The sequence below is a fragment of the Ambystoma mexicanum genome, chromosome 9 (genome assembly GCF_040938575.1).
Source record: "Ambystoma mexicanum isolate Mex_15411 chromosome 9, UKY_AmexF1_1, whole genome shotgun sequence".
NCBI lineage: Eukaryota > Metazoa > Chordata > Amphibia > Caudata > Ambystomatidae > Ambystoma > Ambystoma mexicanum.
In genome coordinates this window covers 64058274-64078689 of record NC_090931.1, presented here as the reverse complement: position 1 = coordinate 64078689, position 20416 = coordinate 64058274, and the positions used below count along the sequence as shown (strand labels likewise).

Genomic DNA, 20416 nt, shown 5'->3' with positions numbered 1-20416 from the left:
CTACTTAACGACACCGTTACTTACACAAAACTTGATAATGATCCACTACTTAGAATCAAAGCCATCATCCAGAAAGCTATTGACAATGCTTTGGAAAACAACTGGATTGATTCAAAAACAAGTCAGTTCCTTATAAACAAATATCCAATCACGCCTGTGTTCTATGGCTTACCAAAGGTTCATAAAGACAACATTAATCCGCCACTCAGACCAATAGTTGCGGGAACTGATAGCATATTTGACCCATTGGCCATCTATGTGGATCGTTTACTTCAACCTCTAATCCAGGAAATACCAACCTACCTGAAGGACACTACAGACTTCCTCAACTGTCTACAAGAAATCATAGCCCTGGACACTAGCTGCATTCTCTTTAGTATGGATGTATGCAGCCTTTACACCTCTATTCCCCACATCGAAGGGGTTGATGCTGTACTCTGGCTCCTGTTGAATCATGAACATATAAGAGGGAACAAAGAATTTATTGTGGAATTACTGGAAATAATTCTTCACAACAGTTACTTTAGATTTCAGGGCCAATACTATGTACAATCATCAGGTACTTCAATGGGGTCGGCCATGGCTCCGGTTTATGCTAACACCTACATGTATAAATTTGAAAAAGAAAACGTGTTGGATCACCCATTTTGGTCATTTAAAATCTTGACCTGGAAACGTTATATAGATGATATCTTCGGTATCTGGTGTGGTACACGAGATGAATTGGATCTTTTTTTGGAACATCTGAATTCAGTGAACAACACAATCAAATTCACAATGGAAGTAGGGGACCCTTCATTACATTTTTTGGATGTGAGCTTACAGATCAAAGAGGGTCACATCGACACCACGGTGTACCATAAACCAACAGACGTGAATAATCTTTTACATTTCAGCAGTTTCCATCCTAAACCCATGCTCAAAAGCCTACCATTCAGTCAAATGTTAAGATTGAAGAGAATTATCTCAGACCCAGCAGGCCTTGACTCAGAATGTTCATTTCTAGTTGAACGATTTGGATCTAGGGGGTATCCAGATACTATCACAGGAGAAGCCCGCAACAGATCAGAGACCTTCACGAAGGAACAACTACGCATCCCTAAAGTCAAGGACAAGTCCACACCGCTACTCTACATTTCAAAGTACTCACGACAGAGTTTCCAAATCAGCAAAACTCTGCGTAAAAATTGGACCATACTACACAATGATCCCTCTCTCCTGAAATTATTTCCCAAAGCACCAATGATGGCCTTTAAACGTGGACATAATCTCAAAGATAAACTAGTGAGAGCGGAAAGACCTCCTAAAGACAAACAACTTGTACTGAGTACCATAAAGAAGGGTACCTTTCCCTGCTTGAACTGTACGAACTGTAACAATGTTATAAAAGGTGAAACGATATCTCACCCACAAACTGGGAAGAAATTCAAGATCAGAGACTTTTCCACCTGCCTCTCCGCAGGTGTCATCTACTCATTGAAATGTCCCTGTGGTAAATTATACATAGGACAAACCACAAGACCCGTCAAAGAAAGATGGTCAGAACACAAATCCACCATCAGATGTAAGAATCTCAGATCCCCAGTGGCAAGGCACTTCATCGATTTCCAACATACGATTGCACAAATTAAATTTCAAGTCATAGAAATTGTCAAACGTCCACACAGAGGTGGCAATTACCAATCCCTGTTGTCACAGCGAGAGAAGTACTGGATCCACACACTTGACACTTTGCAACCTAAGGGTCTGAATGATGAATTCTCTTTGAGTTGCTTTCTATAGTGAATTGTGAAACTCACATGTTACATCGCCAACTACTATACACAAGTGTCAGTATCCCGGACCTTAAAAAAAATTTTTTTTCTTTGTCATTACAAGTGTTGTGACTTTGATGTTTTCTTCAAGGGAACTGTATTTTCCTATGTTTGACTTGCCTATATTCACTTAAATGTTTGCACCTGTTCACGAATGACCAATTGAACCATCTCTCCATTCGTTCGAACCTTGTATGAGTAATAGGCTACATCGCAATCTTTTATCCCCTTGCCATTGAATTATACTTGTCTCACTATATAATGAGTAGCCTCATGACTCTACATGATTTGTTTTGGACTATTAAGAGTAAACTGCATGTACCATTTGTGTTATCTATCATGACTGTAACGATTATTGTACTATTCACAAATTTCTGTTCCATTAGAACCAAAATTATAAAATGCGTTGCGATGGTGAACACCAGAATTCTTATGTTTCATTATGGAACATATTAACTCTACTTTTCTTATTTATCCTGATCTCTGGTCAGTCCCTATGAGTACGCTTGCACTATGCGCCATTGCATGATGGCCTCCATATTCCTCACTCACCGGCTTCTATGCCCTTTTCTATGTTTATCATTTAGTTTCCTTTCTACGTCTGACGGCGTGTCCCCAGCACAGCTCGTTCCCTAGGTTACGACCGCGCGGAGCCACTGCCTGCCGGTTTCAGTTTCCACTAACAGTGTTCCCCGCACTGTACAGGTAAGCTACCGCTACTTGGGTCCCTTTGCCCGGTTGGGAGACCCCAGGTTCATTTCTCTCCAGTATAATAGAAATGTATATGTCCCCACTTAGGTGCCAGCAGTACGTGTCTCTTTGCAGATGCCCTGCATCGTATAATTGTTTCGAATACTTGTTGACCACACGGATGCCCCTGTTGCCTTGGCTACTCGTCCCGCAACTCGAGTGAGTGCATTCTTCAAAACCAATTCCGGTTTATTTTAAGTATTATTTATTTTATTCAGTAGCGCTCTTTTGGAGTTATTCTTTCTCCGTCCACAGGAGGGGTATGGTTTTTTCTTAAACACGCTCCCCATATTGACTCAGCTTTTTCACTATTCAAGGGTGGTCCTTGTTATTTAGAACCCACTACCGCTTTTGGCTTATCTCGATCTGTCTGACTCTTCATCACGCCATTTTCTAGATCCCACCATGTAGGTGGATCTCACACAATACATCTCCTTTGTTATGTGTTTAGCTATTAGTATAGAGTGTTTCTCTTTGATCTGTTAGTTCACTCTTTTCACCATACTAGATCTCCAGTATTCTGCTCTTCACCATCTCGCTAGCATCCCGAGTTATGTACAGCTTGTCAGTCAGTCCTTGACTGTTATGGAAATAAAATAAAAGATTTTACTTTTTGTCTCCTTGAAATGTTGTCAACAGTTCAATTGGGCCCTTATGAAGAAGAGGTTACCCTCGAAACGCGTCGGCCACTCCACAATTGGACAGCATCACCTCTCCATCATTTATTGCTTCTTCGCAATTTGTTTTAATATGTTAAACGTCACGAATTACTTTGTACAACAGAATGTGCCTTTTGGCAAATTTTGTTTTCCTCTTTGCCAAATAAATTGTTATATGCTCAACTAACAAACTGCTGTTATATATCTATATCCATATATTTGAAGGCCCTATGTGGCATCAGTAAACAGTGTGCAGGGGACGGGAGGGCCCCACTTTTTGGGTCCTCTTCTATTTTCTCTTTTGGGCCGGATTTGACCAGATTCGGATCTGGAAACCCTAGGCTGAGCTGCTTTTTTTTTTGCCGACCATGTGGATACTGCTGGGCGGCCATGGTGGGGCCCGTAGCGGGCCCGTGGCATCCGGGGGTACCAGCCCAAAGCCAGCAGTGGGCTGGAGCCCCCGTTTGCTCCTGGGCCGGCCCGGGCCTCGCTCAGCTCTGATGGGCACACATATAGCGCCCGCCCGTGCCTCTGCAGCCTCAGCAGCAGCGCCGTGCATATGCAGAGCGGCACCTTTCCAACGGAAAGACCTTGCAAAGCACCAGTTACTGGACACATCTATGGTAGTAAAGTGAGCAACAAACCCCCCACCCCCTTTTAAAGATGTGTTTAAAGCCATGATGTCTACTTGGGTGATTTGGAAAAATAAAGTTGCTTTATCTCACCAATCAAATGTTCTCAACATCATGAATAACGACGAGCTGGAGGTTTGTAACAAACACGCGTCACACCTAACTGAGTTTATTACACAATGGATTGAGTTCCTAAAGTCGCTGAAAGTACATTGCTGTTAAATAGATTTATCTTGCATTCTGGAACTTATAGTTTACCATTCAGAATGTGATCTGCTTTTGGATTAACATGTTGCTAGAATACGGATGTACATGTTGTTATGTGGCGTTACAGTGCAATTTGTGTATTTTGTAAGTAAACACTATAAGGCAGCATTGTGATGGGCCTTGAAATCCAAACCTTAAATATTTGTACCTAGTAAAACTTGGAAGATATGTGGTCACATTTGCAGAGTGGGTTAACATCCCTATTTCACCGTTTAGCCTAAGTGTGTGATCCTGGCCAATTATTTAATCACACTCTCATTGGAGTGCTTATTTCAAATAATTTGAACTTAATCGCACTATCTGAAAAAATGACCCCCTGGCAACGGGACAGATTTAATGAGTAGGAAGACCATAGTGTCAGTGGACCCCAAAACTGTCACCCCAAATGTCACTGCTGCTGCACTGGCCCTGCCTCAGTCCGAAACCAGATGATCTGTCAGGCAAATATATTGTCTTAGCAGTCAGTCAGTGGTACACTAACTGTGGCAGAGCCAACATTAATTTTAACTCCTGTTGCTGCCACTCAAAAGTAGCTTTGGCCATGCAGAGTACTACCCCATAGGAGAACGAGTGAACCGCTTGGCTATGTCCTCTTATGCTACTTTATTGCATCTTTTAAAGCGCACCGCCTGCCATTTTCTCTTTTTCTAGGTGTTTCAGGCTTTGTTGCAATTTTGATGTGTGCAGATCCAAATATGCAGGTCTATGCAATGTATGTTTTAGAGAGCAATAATTAATGTGCATTCCAGGTCACTAAGGTACTTGTCTGTGTAGCCGTCTGTGGGTTTGTTGAGGCCATAATTCAATGCAATGTGCCCCAACCTAACGCTGCTCTCTCCTGAGAATCAAACACCCTCTCAGCCACCAATGTACAGGGTGGGAGTGCAGGGAAAATGCGTAAACAGTGCTGCCTCTGCATCTACGCCGCCTGAGACCCCCTATGTCCAGGCTTCTTGCGCCAAGGGGCAGTGCCTGAGAATGTCATCACGCCACCCGAATGACCCTCCACCTTACTTAACTTGTGCCACTCCTTCCTCGGCCTGCCACCACGCCTCCCAAGCTGCCACCCCGGTAAGGTGCTAGGGCTGATACTGTAGGAATGTGGGGAGTTGTGTTGGTGTGTCTGTGGTAGGTGGTGTTTAGGGAAGGATTGTGCATATGCGTGCATCCGGTTGGTGTATTCTACATTTTGTAAGCTGTGTGTTTTTGGTGCATAGGCTGTGTGCCACTATGTATTTTCAGTTAAAGTGGGAGGTAGAGGATTTTGAAGAGGCTATTGTTACCATATCTTTCTCAAATTAATGGCAAACTTCATTGCATTAGAAACAAAGTAAGTTCCCAGTTTGGGAACTTCCGTCCCCTGCACACTATCTATGGCTAAAAAAGCTCAAATAGTTTATAATTATTAAGGGAAATTCAATGACGATGTAGTGGTACAGTCACATTCTATATAAGTACATATTTTTTTTTAGGAAGGAAAGCATTTAAACCAAATGACTTAAGTAAAACTTCAAGAGAAGGTTTTCAATTTGTTCACAAAGGTGATTTACTTTTCATATGAATATGCCCAACGCGTTGTGAGATCATTTCTCTTCATCAGGGGCTGTATAAGTTCATTCAAAGTTCAAACATACTCTATAAATACAAAAGATATTTAAATATATATGTCTGAATTGAATTTCAAACAAATCATAGTGTCAAAGGCAAACATTCACCTATGTGGATCCGATGGAGGATCTAATTCATCCTTAAAAAACCTGAGTGACAGTCAATGCTGTAGATTCATAATCTGATATTCTTATGAACAACTAGATCTATTTTGTAAATAAGCATTTAAATGGTGCACAAAACCAAACGGAAAGTGGTATTAATCATCAATTTTTGCAATGGAGCATAAAAATAATCCTATATAGAACTGTAGGAAAAGTTGCAACTGTGCATGCACTTATTTACGCCAAGATAAATTACTGGTGCATTTCCTTTTGCTATGAATGACAAATCCAAAAGTTCCGTTGTATTTGATAAAGTTTTTTGATAAAGTTTTTTATTTTGAATGTTCAGCCCCCAAAGTTTCTGAATGTTGTGTTTTTATATTTTTTTCATTGTCTTGACTAATGAAACTAGCCCTGATTTGAAAAAGGCGCAGGTTGTACGCCTAAACACGTGTCATTCAAGAGGGGCTGACAATTCATAATAAAAAACTTTATCAAATACAACAGAAATACAACAGAACTTTTGGATTTGTCATTCATAGCAAAAGGAAATGCACCAGTAATTTATCTTGGTGCAAATAAGTGAGGCACAGTTGCAACTTTTCCTACAGTTTACAAACGGAGTAGAGGAACTCAGTGTCTCCGTAGTGACCTACACTCATGCGACAAAGAACCAACCACAAAAGACAAAAACCCTAAAAAGGCTAATAATCACCAAGTAACCCCGATTTGGTCGCGAAGGTACAGGCCTATGATATCTCAAAAAAGTTCCTCAATATTAGAAACCTATATAGAATTGTGTGCATTTTTTATAAAAAGAAAGTAAAGCATACCGTGTTCTCCTTATTTTTCAGAGTGTACGAATAAGGTGGAGTAATGCTAGACAATGTTGCTCCAAATATTCTGGTATTGTGAGGCATTCAGAATCCCCTCTAGAGGAAACAACATGTGTCATAAGGATCGGCTTCCTACTAGTACATACAGTATATGATATTGATAGAATAGAAGCACTTACTGCTAAATGTAAACGATGGCAGTGGATTTGAGCGAAGGATTTTGTCAGACTTCAAGTTAATGCTTGTAACAATGCCGTCTCATCAGTGGCAACCTGTAAAACATGGTCCCATGCATTAGTAGATGCTTCTAAGTATCTGGGTAGTCAAATGGTAATAAACAGGATAACGAACACCAATGGTGCTCAGTATGTACTAAAATGCCGGTCAGAAGCGGAGATCCAATCGCCTCGTGGTGACCTCTCAGCCTATTTCTCACTGTAATGAGAAGCAGTAAGTATACTTACTAGATACTAACAGAATCAGCGATGTGGAAGGAGCCGATCCAGCTGTGCGCTGTGATCTAGGCTTCCAAGATGGCGGTCAATATATGCGTCATGGCTGTGACGTCATTACGTAAGAACGTAAGTGACGCCACTGGTGTCTACAATGAAAAAAATGTGTCCATCGCCGTGTGAGCGGCTTGGTGTGATGCTTGCAATAGAGCGAAGGAACGGACATACTATACGTGGCGCCATCACGTACAAGACGTGTATGACGTCACTATTGTAAACAATAATAAAAATCAAGGTAAAGGTAAAACGCCGTAGATACGGCAAAGTGTCATATAATATAGATAAATAGGAAGTTCACCTAGGTTACTTCGATGGTCTGAGGGTGAAAGGAAGACTGGATAATATATGGAGTGATTATGTCATTTTGATGCTTCCATTGGTCTCATTACTTATATTGCAGAAAGATATCTGTGTAATGCTTAGATCTAGTATAGAATGCTGTCTAGATTAGGAGTTGATGTTGGTCAATTTTCACGAGAAGGTTAGACAAGTCCTGTCTATTGGGCAGGCATATAATGCATTGCTGTTGGTCCCACAATGTAATGTCTGATTTCTGAGTATGAGGTTTATTGTTAGTAGGTGCCTCTGTGTTTCAACCTTCCAATGTCTAATGCCATATAAGGGTATAAGTACAACAATGATTAGCTGTTTTCAATATTGGCTGTCTCAGATTCATGAGTTCACAATCTTTTCATACATCCAATTGGAGATTTTTGAGATCTGTATATAAACTAATCACATATTCAAGCTAAAATAGTGGCACAGTAGAGAGGAATGTAATTCACCTCATATTTATGTTAGACAATTTGCATAATAGATTAATCTGTCTCCTACAAGGGAGTGCAGAAACAATTCATCTGTCTCCTACAAGGGAGTGCACAATCTTCATATTTAAATTGACAATTTACAGAATATAAATCGTTGTCAATCAGGAGTGGTTGAATCACATAACTGTTATCTGATGTATACAGTTTTTTAAAGGAATGGAACCAAATAAAAATCTTCATTTAGACCGTGGGGGCTAACAGCGTTTAGTTTGTGGATCCAATGAAGTTCTCTCTAAGCTCGTTTTTTGGCAAAGTCTCCTCCTCTAGATAGTGAATGTACTACCTCCAAGACTGCCCATCTGAATTGTATGATATTATGGCCATTTTATTTAAAATGTCTAAACACTGGAGATTTGTCATTGCTAGTCCTGGTGTTTGATGTATGTTCCGTCCAGCGTGACCCGAGACCCCCTATCTCCAGGCTTCTTGCGCCAAGGGGCAGTGCCTGAGAATGTCATCACGTCACCCGAATGACCCTCCACCTTACTTAACTTGTGCCCTCCTTCCTCAGCCTGCCACAACGCCTCCCAAGCTGCCACCCCGGCAAGGTGTTAGGGCTGATACTGTAGGAATGTGGGGAGTTGTGTTGGTGTGTCTGTGGTAGGTGGTGTTCAGGGAAATGTTGTGCATATGCGTGCATCCAGTTGGTGTATTCTGCATTTTGTAAGCTGTGTGTTTTCGGTGCATAGGATGTGTGTCACTATGTATTTTCAGTTAGGGTGGGAGATAGAGGATTTTGAAGAGGCTATTGTTACCGTATCTTTCTCAAATTAATGGCAAACTTCATTGCATTGACAAACCATGCAAGGGGGGAAACAGAAGCTTTCAAAGTGCACTTCAACCAGAAACATCACACAGAAAAAATAAGTATTTTGCTTCAGTTAGTTTTTGACAGCGACTCACCAGGAGTCAAAGGCCAGACAAGGGGTGGGCCAGAAGAGCAGCTCCCAAGGGAGCCAAGGCCCAGAGGAGAATGACTCCCCAGAACAGCCAAGGAGCAGTGGGGTGATGTCCAGAGGGACACCTAACCACAGAGCATTCCATGTACTGTAGTTGTTTCCATGTGAAAAAGCCCCTGAAAAAAAGGCAGTCGTGACAAAAAGTCACCGGGAAAAAGCTGTGGTGAAGATGCCGTCATTTTGTATTGTCCCCCGCAGCCCGACCCCTTTATAGGTTCAGGAGGACTGGGGGACACTGCCGCAACCCCCGCTACCCTTCCTCCGCATAATGGGACTCAGCGACTTTATGTATGACCACAGCCTTTTAACAGCGACTTTGTGTCACAACTGATTTATTTTAGGGACATTTTCACTGGATACGCGTAGTTTTACTTCGGTCCTCTTTTAGCTTTGGCTATTAGGTGTTGCTTATAAGCTGAAAGTATTGCAGTGGAGTAAAGCTAGGAAGGAGGGGACATTTGAGGAGAAACATACAATATGAGGGTTTGGTGTAGGTATTTACAGCCCATTGGCTGGCCAAGGCCATTTTGGTCCTCATGGTCATTCCCACCTGCTTCCGGCTCCTCACTGCCCAAAAACACATGCTCCTGGGATGTCTTTGAGCTAGCTATATCAATCAGTAACATCACGCTTTGGCCTGTCAGTGTTATTTCTGAGAGTTAATGGTTTAATTGCAGCTGCAGGTTTAATCAAAATGTATTAAACATGTGTGCCTTCAACCCCTTGATTTGTTTATGTTCCTTGCACTGAGGTCCTGCCTAAACAAATCCATGACAGTCAATAGTTTTGGCTAGTGTATAGGTATGAGATAGGCATGTGGCAGACCCTCGTATGCCTAGATAATCACCCCATGGCCCAGCTGCTGCATCTCATGGTCAGGTAGTCCCATTATGACAGTTCCTGGCAAATGCCTATTCTGTGACTACACAAAAGCCAAATCCATTCACTTTGCCAGTGTTTGGATTCAATTGAAATGACTGCAGCCAGATGCTTACTGTATACTACGAAGTGTATTAAGTTTAACGTACTTGGGTAGGGATATGGACTTGCTCAAAGGACTGCATTTCTGTTTTTCTCAATTACTGTTACTTACAAAGATAATAATTAATTAAGAGAAAAGATACAGTAATTAAAAATGAACTTGGCAACTGTCATAGATGGATTCACTTCCTGTACTATTTTTGTAGGAAAATTACATGTTTACCAACTAACAATGTATAGAGCCCTATACAGTCCACATTTTCTTGCCAAAATATGTTTAAATAGATTTGTAATTGTGTGTTTTACTTTGAATGATTCACAGATAACACTAATTAACATGTTCAAAAAAGGTGTGTGTCAAATAGTATCTTGTTTAATTTGCATGCAGAGTAGTATCAACGATTTCTATCTATAAATATATTGTTTTATATTTCTGTCAGGGACAAATATAGCGCCATTCGTTTATTCCAACCAATGGGCCTCATTACAAGTGTGGTGTTCTGGAAATAAGGGTGCCGGTCGCATCGTACTAGCACCCTTTTCGGACCGCCGCACTACAACTCTGCGGGCAACGGCCGTTGTGCCTGAGAGGTCTGACCTGCCGGGCATAATGGCACCAGCCTGCAGAGTTTTCACGGAAGCACCGGCAACGTTACCAACAGTGGCGGTTTTTCCGTGTCCCCATTCCCATGGAGTCCTGTTGGACTCCATGGGCATGGGGGACTTACACTTTCCGCCGCCCGATATCCCAGGCCGCCGGGACTTGTAATGTCAGGATGTCAGGCAGCGGAAATTGTGTTACGAGTCCGGCAATGAGGCCCAATGTGTCGTTTGGCAACAATGGAAAAATATGCATTAAAAACTGCAAACCAAAGGTCAAGCCCTGATCTTTCTGCCCTGCCCCTCCCCCAATCCACTCCGTCCGCACCTTCCCTACCATGCCACATACCCCCATGCCCATCTGTTCGACCATTCCACTGCCTCCTTTTTGGATGCAGCCAGCGTACCACTCGTTTATTTTTTCCACTTCCACCACTGGTTTCAGAGCCCCAAAAAGCATACAGCCTGCATGCTCGGTTCCAGCCGCGCGTGGCTCATGTGCACCGGAACCGGGATGTGGGCGCAGCAGCAGAGGCCCTGTGCCAAAAGATGGGTACTTCAGAGAACATGTGAATGTGGTAATATGTATGTGTGAGAGCCTAATGGCGAGAGATGCCAGCATGAGTTTAAGGGTGAGAGGTGCAGGAGTGTGAGAGGTCAGGTGAGGTGCAGTGTCAGTGAGCGTGATCCTGAGAGGACGAGAAACCTGAAAACTACAGGAGTGTGTAGAGGGCACGAGTCAAGCCAACATGCAAGTGGACAGAGTCCGCCGATTTTATTCAGAGGGCGGACATCGTTGTCCCTGGGTGTTTGAAGAATTAAACTATAATTTGCTCACTTAAGTTGGCTCAGTGTGTTTTGACTGCTTCAAACAGTACCAAAGCCAGGCCTGCGACCTGACCTATGCATGAGGACTAGGGGACGAGAGACTTACTTCCAAAGCCACATGAACGTCTGATAATCGTTTACAGGTACCACCATTAGAGGGTTCGTGTGTCCAAAGCATCATGAAAGTGATTTAAACATACACAAGTACCAATGTCATGGGAACATTATCGGGAGGGTGGCTTGAGAACAATTTCCCCTCCACCGCCCCCATCGCTGGAAAAATTCCACTGCAAATAATGCCCAGTCCCAGTAACCAGCACCTACTGTCTATATTAATGTAATGCCTTACACAGTTGCGCGATTACTGGAACCAGCGCCTGGAAGCCTACGGGTTTGGTGCGCGCTACAAATGATAAATAAATAAATAAATAAATAAAAGTGCTGCTAGAACACCCAAGCCACGCTTGTTTTTATGTCTAAAATGGCATCCTTTGTTGGCAACCCTAAGTGTAGGACCAGTCCTTAACCTATTCTTTTAACCCCCCTCGCTCAATTGCATCACTTCCCCAATGAGTACAAGTGGATGCTACACGCAAAGAAAGCGCTCTAGAGTGCCTCGCCCAGAACGTGTTTCCCTTATATAGGAGAAATAAAGAAGCGTGTGCTCCCTCCGAGGCACAAGAAAAGCAATGGGAGTCATTTTATAAGACATATAAGACATGTAAATTGCATTGGAGGGGACCTTGTGCATCATTTCTAAAACAGTGAAGAAATGAGAGTAAAAGAATAGCAAACTCACTTTTACTCAACACATTTCCAATCTGTTTTGGAAAAAGTGTAAACGCTGCCTGCAAATGACACTTTGCTGGAAGGTTCCCTAGGAATACATTGTAAAGGCTGCCGGCGGGTTCCCTAGGAATACATTGTAAAGGCTGCCTGCAAATGACACTTTGCTGGAGGGTTCCATAGGAATACATTGTAAAGGCTGCCGGTGGGTTCCCTAGGAATACATTGTAAAGGCTGCCGGCGGGTTCCCTAGGAATACATTGTAAAGGCTGCCGGCGGGTTCCCTAGGAATACATTGTAAAGGCTGCCTGCAAATGACACTTTGCTGGAGGGTTCCATAGGAATACATTGTAAAGGCTGCCGGCGGGTTCCCTAGGAATACATTGTAAAGGCTGCCGGCGGGTTCCCTAGGAATACATTGTAAAGGCTGCCGGCGGGTTCCCTAGGAATACATTGTAAAGGCTGCCTGCAAATGACACTTTGCTGGAGGGTTCCCTAGGAATACATTGTAAAGGCTGCCTGCAGGTGACACTTTGCTGGCGGGTTCTCTAGGAATCCATTGTAAAGGCTGCCTGCAGGTGACACTTTGCTGGCGTGTTCTCTAGGAATCCATTGTAAAGGCTGCCTGCAGGTGACATTTTGCTGGAGGGTTCCATAGGAATACATTGTAAAGGCTGCCGGCGGGTTCCCTAGGAATACATTGTAAAGGCTGCCGGCGGGTTCCCTAGGAATACATTGTAAAGGCTGCCTGCAGGTGACACTTTGCTGGCGGGTTCTCTAGGAATCCATTGTAAAGGCTGCCTGCAGGTGACACTTTGCTGGCGTGTTCTCTAGGAATCCATTGTAAAGGCTGCCTGCAGATGACACTTTGCTGGCGGGTTCTCTAGGAATCCATTGTAAAGGCTGCCTGCAGGTGACACTTTGCTGGCGGGTTCCATAAGAATCCATTGTAAAGACTGTCTGCAAATGACACTTTGCGGGCGGGTTCTCTAGGAATCCATTGTAAAGGCTGCCTGCAGGTGACACTTTGCTGGCGGGTTCCGTAAGAATCCATTGTAAAGGCTGCCTGCAGATGACACTTTGCTGGCGGGTTCTCTAGGAATCCATTGTAAAGGCTGCCTGCAGATGACACTTTGCTGGCGGGTTCCATAAGAATCCATTGTAAAGACTGTCTGCAAATGACACTTTGCGGGCGGGTTCTCTAGGAATCCATTGTAAAGGCTGGCTGCAGGTGACACTTTGCTGGCGGGTTCCGTAAGAATCCATTGTAAAGGCTGCCTGCAGATGACACTTTGCTGGCGGGTTCTCTAGGAATCCATTGTAAAGACTGTCTGCAAATGACACTTTGCTGGCGGGTTCCATAAGAATCCATTGTAAAGGCTGCCTGCAGATGACACTTTGCTGGCGGGTTCCATAAGAATCCATTGTAAAGGCTGCCTGCAGATGACACTTTGCTGGCGGGTTCTCTAGGAATCCATTGTAAAGGCTGCCTGCAGATGACACTTTGCTGGCGGGTTCCATAAGAATCCATTGTAAAGGCTGCCTGCAGATGACACTTTGCTGGCGGGTTCCATAAGAATCCATTGTAAAGGCTGCCTGCAGATGACACTTTGCTGGCGGGTTCTCTAGGAATCCATTGTAAAGGCTGTCTGTAGATGACACTTTGCTGGCGGGTTCTCTAGGAATCCATATCAAAGGCTGCCTGTAGATGACACTTTGCTGGCGGGTTCTCTAGGAATCCATTGTAAAGGCTGCCTGCAGATGACACTTTGCTGGCGTGTTCTCTAGGAATCCATTGTAAAGGCTGCCTGCAGATGACACTTTGCTGGCGGGTTCCATAAGAATCCATTGTAAAGGCTGCCTGCAGATGACACTTTGCTGGCGGGTTCCATAAGAATCCATTGTAAAGGCTGCCTGCAGATGACACTTTGCTGGCGGGTTCCATAAGAATCCATTGTAAAGGCTGCCTGCAGATGACACTTTGCTGGCGGGTTCTCTAGGAATCCATTGTAAAGGCTGCCTGCAGATGACACTTTGCTGGCGGGTTCCATAAGAATCCATTGTAAAGACTGTCTGCAAATGACACTTTGCGGGCGGGTTCTCTAGGAATCCATTGTAAAGGTTGCCTGCAGGTGACACTTTGCTGGCGGGTTCCGTAAGAATCCATTGTAAAGGCTGCCTGCAGATGACACTTTGCTGGCGGGTTCTCTAGGAATCCATTGTAAAGACTGTCTGCAAATGACACTTTGCGGGCGGGTTCTCTAGGAATCCAATGGAAAGGCTGCCTGCAGATGACACTTTGCTGGCGGGTTCTCTAGGAATCCATTGTAAAGGAAGGCTGCCTGCAGGTGACACTTTGCTGGTGGGTTCTCTAGGAATCCATTGTAAAGGAAGGCTGCCTGTAGATGACACTTTGCTGGCGGGTTCCATAAGAATCCATTGTAAAGGCTGCCTGCAGGTGACACTTTGCTGGCGGGTTCTCTAGGAATCCATTGTAAAGGCTGCCTGTAGATGACACTTTGCTGGTGGGTTCTCTAGGAATCCATCGTAAAGGCTGCCTGCAGATGACACTTTGCTGGCGGGTTCTCTAGGAATCCATTGTAAAGGCTGTCTGTAGATGACACTTTGCCGGCGGGTTCTCTAAGAATCCATTGTAAAGGCTGCCTGCAAATGGATGCTTGTGTGTCTGGACAGACCTACAGTGTGATCTAAGGTGGAAATGAGACGGATCGCCTAGCAATCTATTGGTGTTCTGCCAACACGGTCATACATGCTAGTGGAAAACCATGGTGCCATCTCTAGGCGGGAGGTAAACACAATTTACACTCTGTCCCGTGACCCTTCTCCGCCTCAAAATCGCCAAAATAAATGCCCCGATTCGTAAAAGCAAAGTGTCACTATCTTACACTTTTTTTTTGCACTTTCCTTTCATGATTGAGGAGTTTGGAAAACGACCCGCAATGGGTGCAGTGTTGGGCGTACACGCTACTCGCGATGTGTGGGATAAACTCCCAGTACTCTAATAAGAGAGTTGCATGCTTTTCTGGAGACACTACACTTACACAGAGGGCGTAAAGGCGCGCTTCTGTAAAACGTTGCACCAACGTAAACCTGCAGAGCTCAGGGACGGTGGAGGCGGCGCTGCTGTACATGAACACTAATCGCGTTGGTGCATACACTGCTGTTCTATAAGGAACATGCTGACCCTTTTTTACACAGGGGTTCAAGGGCACCTCACTGGAGGAGCCATCACGCTGCCCGATACCCTCATACCGCCCTCTCCAAACAACCCCAGACAACCTTATAACCCCATGATAACTATCCTTTTACCCCGGAGCTTCACCAAATATGGTGAGATGGGTGGGCAGTGGGCACTGTACACCGTCAGGCTTCCAGCAACAGAACAGCAAGCAGTGTTAAACCAGTAATGAGTGGGGTTCGATCCAATGGGTCGTTGCCTAGCAACGCTTTCTGATGAACGTACACACCTGAAGAGCACATAAAACTAAGGAGAAGGGTGAAGACAGAACTTCTGGAGGGTCCTAGTGGCTCAAGGTAAGTAGCAAAGGTCAATGCACAACGCCCCGTAACAGAGGACAAGAGGATGATGGGCAGTGTCTGAAGGTAAGTAGCAAAGGTCAATGCACAACGCCCCGGAACAGAGGACAAGAGGATGATGGGCAGTGGCTGAAGGTAAGTAGCAAAGGTCAATGCACAGCACCCCGCAACAGAGGACATGAGGATGATGGGCAGTGGCTGAAGGTAACTAGCAAAGGTCAATGAACAGCACCCCGCAACAGAGGACATGAGGGTGATGGGCAGTGGGTGAAGGTAAGTAGCAAAAGTCAATGAACAGCCCCCCGCAACAGAGGACAAGAGGATGATGGGCAGTGGCGGAAGGTAAGTAGCAAAGGTCAATGAACAGCACCCCGCAACAGAGGACATGAGGATGATGGGCAGTGGCTGAAGTAAGTAGCAAAGGTCAATGCACAACGCCCCGGAACAGAGGACAAGAAGATGATGGGCAGTGGCTGAAGTAAGTAGCAAAGGTCAATGCACAACGCCCCGGAACAGAGGACATGAGTATGATGGGCAGTGGGTGAAGGTAAGTAGCAAAGGTCAAGGAACAGCACCCTGCAACAGAGGACATGAGGATGATGGGCAGTGGCTGAAGGTAAGTAGCAAAGGTCAATGCACAAAGCCCCGCAACAGAGGACATGAGGATGATGGGCAGTGGCTGAAGGTAAGTAGCAAAGGTCAATGAACAGCACCCCGCAACAGAGGACATGAGGATGATGGGCAGTGGCGGAAGGTAAGTAGCAAAGGTCAATGCACAGCCCCCCGCAACAGAGGACATGAGGATGATGGGCAGTGGCTGAAGGTAAGTAGCAAAGGTCAATGAACAGCACCCCGCAACAGAGGACAAGAGGATGATGGGCAGTGGCGGAAGGTAAGTAGCAAAGGTCAATGCACAGCCCCCCGCAACAGAGGACATGAGGATGATGGGCAGTGGCGGAAGGTAAGTAGCAAAGGTCAATGAACAGCACCCCGCAACAGAGGACATGAGGATGATGGGCAGTGGGGGAAGGTAAGTAGGCAGATCCCCACGGGTGAGCTCGGTAGAGACACAATCGGGAATCGATGGGTACTATGTTACTTCTTGTAGTGTGCCTCAGAAACGCAACACCACCAATGAATGTGGGGGGACATGCTACGGTCCAGTATGGAGGTGCATTTCCCAGAATGCACTGCTCCGCGAGAACGATCGGTTTTAGTGCCTTAATTACATGTAACTTAAGATAAATGAGATGCGTGACTTTGCTAATCTGCCCTAATTGTAACCTCGGCTAATTCTAAAATCGTAGGTAACGCGATTGGAGAACATTTGCATTAGTCGAGGTCAATGTTAAATTCATTGAAGAAAAGAACCCATCATGCAATCGCCTCCTGGCTCGTTCCAAAGCAGACTAATCGCAAGTTCCTTCCAGAAAAAGGCAGTCGGTGAAGCTTTCGGCCGTCTAGAGGTGCAGATTCTCCTCATTCACCACGTCTAGAGGTGCAGATTCTCCCCATTCACCACGTCTAGAGGTGCAGATTCTCCCCATGTCTAGAGGTGCAGATTCTCCCCATTCACCACGTCTGAAGGTGCAGATTCTCCCCATTCACCACATCTAGAGGTGCAGATTCTCCCCATTCACTGCGTCTAGAGGTGCAGATTCTCCCCATTCACCACGTCTGAAGGTGCAGATTCTGCCCATTCACCGCATCTAGAGGTGCAGATTCTCCCCATTCACCACGTCTGAAGTTGCAGATTCTCCCCATTCACCACGCCTAGAGGTGCAGATTCTCCCCATTCACCACTTCTAGAGGTGCAGATTCTCCCCATTCACCACGTCTAGAGGTGCATATTGTCCCCATTCACCACCTCTAGAGGTGCAGATTCTCCCCATTCACCACGTCTAGAGGTGCAGATTGTCCCCATTCACCATGTCTAGAGGTGCAGATTGTCCCCATTCACCACGTCTAGAGGTGCAGATTGTCCCCATTCACCACGTCTGAAGGTGCAGATTCTCCCCATTCACCACGTCTAGAGGTGCAGATTCTCCCCATTCACCACGTCTGAAGGTGCAGATTCTCCCCATTCACCACGTCTAGAGGTGCAGATTCTCCCCATTCACCGCGTCTAGAGGTGCAGATTCTCCCCATTCACCGCGTCTGGAGGTGCAGATTCTCCCCATTCACCACCTCTAGAGGTGCAGATTGTCCTCATTCACCGCCTCTAGAGGTGCAGATTGTCCCCATTCACCACGTCTAGAGGTGCAGATTGTCCCCATTCACCGCGTCTAGAGGTGCAGATTCTCCCCATTCACCACGTCTGAAGGTGCAGATTCTCCCCATTCACCGCGTCTACAGGTGCAGATTCTCTCTATTCACCACGTCTAGAGGTGCAGATTGTCTCCATTCACCACGTCTAGAGGTGCAGATTGTCCCCATTCACCACGTCTAGAGGTGCAGATTCTCCCCATTCACCGCATCTGAAGGTGCAGATTGTCCCCATTCACCGCGTCTAGAGGTGCAGATTCTCCCCATTCACCACGTCTGAAGGTGCAGATTCTCCCCATTCACCGCATCTAGAGGTGCAGATTCTCCCCATTCACCACCTCTAGAGGTGCAGATTGTCCCCATTCACCACGTCTAGAGGTGCAGATTCTCCCCATTCACCACCTCTAGAGGTGCAGATTGTCCCCATTCACCACGTCTAGAGGTGCAGATTCTCCCCATTCACCACCTCTAGAGGTGCAGATTGTCCCCATTCACCACGTCTAGAGGTGCAGATTCTCCCCATTCACCACGTCTAGAGGTGCAGATTGTCCCCATTCACCACGTCTGAGGGTGCAGATTCTCCCCATTCACCACGTCTAAAGGTGCAGATTCTCCCCATTCACCACCTCTAGAGGTGCAGATTCTCCCCATTCCCCACGTCTAGAGGTGCAGATTCTCCCCCCATTCACCACCTCTAGGGGTGCAGATTCTCCCCATTCCCCACGTCTAGGGGTGCAGATTCTCCCCCCATTCACCACGTCTAGAGGTGCAGATTCTCCCCATTCACCACCTCTAGGGGTGCAGATTCTCCCCATTCCCCACGTCTAGGGGTGCAGATTCTCCCCCCATTCACCACGTCTAGAGGTGCAAATTCTCCCCATTCACCACGTCTAGAGGTGCAGATTCTCCCCATTCACCTCCTGTAGGGGTGCAGATTCTCCCCATTCACCACGTCTAGAGGTGCAGATTCTCCCCATTCACCACGTCTAGAGGTGCAGATTCTCCCCATTCACCACCTCTAGGGGTGCAGATTCTCCCCATTCACCACCTCTAGAGGTGCAGATTCTCCCCATTCACCACGTCTAGAGGTGCAGATTCTCCCCATTCACCACGTCTAGAGGTGCAGATTCTCCCCATTCACCACCTCTAGGGGTGCAGATTCTCCCCATTCACCACGTCTAGAGGTGCAGATTCTCCCCATTCACCACCTCTAGGGGTGCAGATTCTCCCCATTCACCACGTCTAGAGGTGCAAATTCTCCCCATTCACCACGTCTAGAGGTGCAGATTCTCCCCATTCACCACCTCTAGGGGTGCAGATTCTTCCCATTCACCAATCAGCCTCTTGGCAAGTTGCCCAGCGACTCAGCATCCTTCACCTGCCAGACCATCCGGTGCACAGGGCAACAGGTGCTTTTATTTTCTGTATCAAAAAATAAATCCAGAGGTCAAAAGAACGAAAGAAAATTGAAAAAAAGATTACATTCTGATCCCACGCACAGCTGTCTAAGGTGTTATCCAAGTCGTCTAAAGCACTGCACTGCAGTCTCGCTGGTCAAGCTTCTCAGCCATCCACTCCAGTCTGTCAGAAGGCCTCGTGGCCGTCTAGCTGGTCAAGCTTCTCAGCCATCCACTCCGGTCTGTCAGAAGGCCTCGTGGCCGCCTCGCTGGTCAAGCTTCTAGGCCATGCCTCGTGGCCGCCTCGCTGGTCAAGCTTCTCGGCCATCCACTCCAGTCCGTCAGAAGGCCTCATGGCCGTCTCGCTGGTCAAGCTTCTCGGCCATCCACTCCAGTCCGTCAGAAGGCCTCATGGCCGCCTCGCTGGTCAAGCTTCTCGGCCATCCACTCCAGTCCGTCAGAAGGCCTCATGGCCGCCTCGCTGGTCAAGCTTCTCGGCCATCCGCTCCAGTCCGTCAGAAGGCCTCATGGCCGTCTCGCTGGTGAAGCTTCTCGGCCATCCGCTCCAGTCTGTCAGAAGGCCTCATGGCCGTCTCGCTGGTCAAGCTTCTCAGCCATCCGCTCCAGTCTGTCAGAAGGCCTCATGGCCGTCTCGCTGGTCAAGCTTCTCAGCCATCTCGCTGGTCAAGCTTCTCAGCCATCCACTCTAGTCTGTCAGAAGGCAGGCAATGATGTTGCTCCGGCATCAGCAATATAGATGTTGCAATATATTATCAAAAGGACTCGTGGCCAAATTGCAGACAAGAGTCAGGATGTTCTTATCACGAGTCTACAGAATCGAAGCATCCAGCGGCTCCTAAAAGACCCTGCGCCCCATCCATCTGAATACATACTCTGTGGGGGGGCAAACTTTGCAGTGATAGGTTTAGTCTTGTTTCCGTCATTCAGCTGTTAATCGCAAAGAGATCCCTGGGCTTGCCATCCTCCTTGCTCTTGGTCACAAGCACTTGTTCGGTTCAGCGGGTGACGGCCG

At 46.1% G+C, this 20416-nt stretch overlaps 1 protein-coding gene and 1 long non-coding RNA gene across 5 annotated transcripts in view; one reads left to right on the top strand and one right to left on the bottom strand.

The window, feature by feature from the left end:
• The window catches only part of ARHGAP32 (Rho GTPase activating protein 32), a 1621198-nt gene that overhangs the window by 1273361 nt on the left and 327421 nt on the right, over positions 1-20416 (bottom strand). For 2 of the 4 annotated variants that reach the window (XM_069614162.1, XM_069614164.1), the window contains exon 2: positions 6850-6942. The exons of the other annotated variants lie outside the window; for them this stretch is intronic. The gene's annotated coding sequence lies outside the window, so the exon portion shown is untranslated. The remainder of the gene's footprint in view (positions 1-6849; positions 6943-20416) is intronic. 4 annotated transcript variants of the gene reach the window in all.
• Positions 1619-3441, top strand: LOC138487658 (uncharacterized). Its single transcript, XR_011274522.1, has 3 exons — positions 1619-2519; positions 2613-2723; positions 3204-3441. It is a non-coding gene; the product is annotated as an uncharacterized lncRNA (long non-coding RNA).